The 2,974-nt window shown below is 51.6% G+C and overlaps 1 protein-coding gene across 1 annotated transcript in view; it reads left to right on the forward strand.

Moving 5' to 3' along the window:
• The window catches only part of Elovl5 (ELOVL fatty acid elongase 5), a 47,412-nt gene that overhangs the window by 25,859 nt on the left and 18,579 nt on the right, over positions 1–2,974 (forward strand). The gene's annotated exons all lie outside the window — the stretch shown is intronic.

A 2,974-nucleotide genomic window follows, 5' to 3' on the forward strand; every position in this document is an offset into this window, starting at 1 on the left:
CCAGGGTGTGTGTGTGTGTGTGTGTGTGTGTCATCCAGGCAGAGCCCAGGGTGTGTGTGTGTGTGTGTGTGGTGTGTGTGTGTGTCATCCAGGCAGAGCCCAGGGTGTGTGTGTGTGTGTGTGTGTGTGCGCGCGCGCGCGCCGCTCTTCCGTCCACCCCGGCATCCAGATTCAGCACTTATCCTTCCTCTGAACTCCTTCAGGGTCACAGAATACCGCTGAGTCACCATGTAATGCTTTACTTATATATTTCTTGACTTTCTTATTCTGAAAACTAGCATCAGAGATGCACGACATCCAGTAGAGAGCGCAGAGGCTCCCGCGTGCTGTAGCGTGATCAGGGAGGTGCTGGGGAAGGGGACCGCGCCTCCGGGCCAGGTCTGTGAGGACTGAGCCCAGAGCTGCTCCGCTGGGGAGTGCTTCCAAAGGAAAGTGTTTGGAAGATGCTCGTGCAGTTGTAAGAAATCACACAGAGGCCGTAAGCGCCCTTCTTTCCTTGCAGAAGGGTGGCAGTCTCTCTCATGCTGGGATTCTGGCACAAATACCTGTGCCCAGAGCACAGGTGTGCTTGCACTGTCACGTGACCCTCCCTGGTGGCTCACGCCTGTAGTCCTAAACCACTCAGGTAGCTGAGCTCTGAGGGTCACAGTTTGAAGCCAGCGCAGGCAGGAAAGTCTGTGCAATTCTTACCTCCAGTTACCCACCAGAAAAGCCAGAAGTGGAGCTGTGGCTCAGTGGTAGAGTACCAGCCTTGAGTGAAAAAGCTAAGGGACAGTGTCCTGGCCTTGAGTTTAAATACTCAGAGTTATAAAAACAGCCTCCCCACCCGCCCTGGACTCAGTTTAATCTCTAGAGATTCAGGCAGGTAGTTGTGTAGATATCTCTTCCCCCCTCTCCCCCTCTCTCCCCCTCCCCAGGCCTGGGTGCTGTATCTGAGCTCCTTTTGCTCAAGGCTAGCTCTCTACCACAGCGCCACTTCTAGTTTATCTATGATTAATTGGGGATAAAAGCCTTATGGACTTTCCTGCTTGGGCTGGCTTGGAACATCCATCCTCTTATCTCAGCCTCCTAAATAGCTAGGATTCCAGGTGTGAGCACTGGTGCCTGGCTCTTGGTTCTTTTTCATTGATGAATAATGTTCCATGGATGTGTTGCAGTTAAACTGTCCACTCTTACCACCGTCTCCGAGCTTGTAGTTTATAGCTTCAGTGGAAGTCTTCATGTGAACGTGGCTGTGGTTTCTTCAGATGTTTAATACCAGTGTAGCAGGCAATGGTCTGCCTCTACCCTAATTTCCAAGTAGACAGCTGTGTCTACTCTCCTTCCACCAGTTTTTCTGCAGTGGTAGATACCACAGTGACAATCTTCAGAGAAGTATTAACTCACGTCTGCTTTCATTTCCTCAGAACTGGGCTAAAATATCAACATTTTGAACTCTTTTAAAGTTTATTTAAAACTTTTAAGTGTATGTAATTGCACAGCATCTTGATTACTTGAAGAAGAGCCCGCAGGCCCATGCCAGCGCCCACCCTCCTGCCCCAGCCCCAGCCCTGGCACCCATCCCCCCGGGTGCTTCATGTCTCTGCCTCAGACGCTGTCTGTCACCTGACTCATGCAGTGTATGGCTTTGGTGTCTGGCATCATTCACATACCATTATGTTTTTGATTGTGGAAAGTTCTGCAAACCCAAGAGAAGAATTCTCACACTGAAACCAGCACAGTCTGGCATAGAGGAGGTTTCTGGCAATCAGGCCTGCATGTGTTTTTGTAGCAGGGCTGGAGGGGTGCTTTGTGCACCTTGCTTCCGTAGGTCTGGTTGGCACTGTTCAGGACAGACGACATGTTAAAGGATTCTCAGTGTCTCCAGTGCAGAAGTCCACAGCCCTCCATGGTGGCCTGCTGTCTGTCCTCACCGTGGGGCTGGACTCTTCCTGGGTTTGACCAGGCTGCTGGCTTCTGCCCTGTCAGCCTAGATTCTCCTTGTGCGTGCTGTCCTGTGCGGGTGTCCTTGAATGTCCTAACGCATTGTAGCAGTTCCTGGCCGTGGTCCTCACGGTCCTCCAGTGCGCTCCTGCCCTCTGCCCTCTGCCCCTCATCCCCACCCATCTGCGAGCTGTCGTTCTTAGCCCTCTCCCCGCTCATTTCGAGCTTTTCCACATAGACACCAATCGTCGGCCACCGATGTGATGGCCTTGTTCTGTGGTGCTAGGAGCATTGCTGATGGTAAATCCTGCACTAGTGTCCTGCTGCGGGTGCTGACAGTGTGTTGCTTGAGTCATTCTGACTTGTTATTTGCAGCTTCCTGTTTATCTCTGTCTGGCAATCCTTTGTATACAGTGAATGCTGGCTGTTTGCATACTTAATGAGCCCCGCATCTGCTCTGTAGATCTGTCTGACAAGTTCCTCTCCCTCGAAGTCAGGGCCCCTGCACCTGTCACCGAGAAGTGGACCTGACTGACCAGTCATGGCGGGGACCGGGGGCTCGTGGGGACCAAGACCGGCGGATGCTCGGCTGGAATGCCAGCAGAGCCTGCTGAGAAGCTCACACAGTCCGGGGTGGCAACTGTTCATCACACAGCTGACATAGTAACAGTGACGTTTGGTGGAATGAGGTTTATTAATTCTCGCACTTTGGTTTGCTATTGTGATCTGTGCTTTGTTTTTAATGCTGCGTTGACTCGCGTGGCCATCTACTAATGGGGTTGCTGCCCCCATGAGCATGACCTCTGACCTCTCTGAGCTCAGAAGATAAATGTCTGCGATAGTATACTCATCTGTTAGTTTCCCCTGGCTGGGGCTGGAGGGCGTTGATGGGGGTTTGCCTTGGTTTTTACTGTAGCCAGTGAAGAATGCTAACATGATCATTAATAACAGTAACAAGCGAACACGCCACAACTTTTTCTCTCAGCCTCCACTCTGATGGATTATCCTGTCCTGTTGTCCTGAGTGTCATTTCTCATGGGACACTAGACAG

The sequence above is a fragment of the Dipodomys ordii genome, unplaced genomic scaffold, assembly GCF_000151885.1.
Source record: "Dipodomys ordii isolate 6190 unplaced genomic scaffold, Dord_2.0 Scaffold44, whole genome shotgun sequence".
NCBI classification, from domain to species: domain Eukaryota; kingdom Metazoa; phylum Chordata; class Mammalia; order Rodentia; family Heteromyidae; genus Dipodomys; species Dipodomys ordii.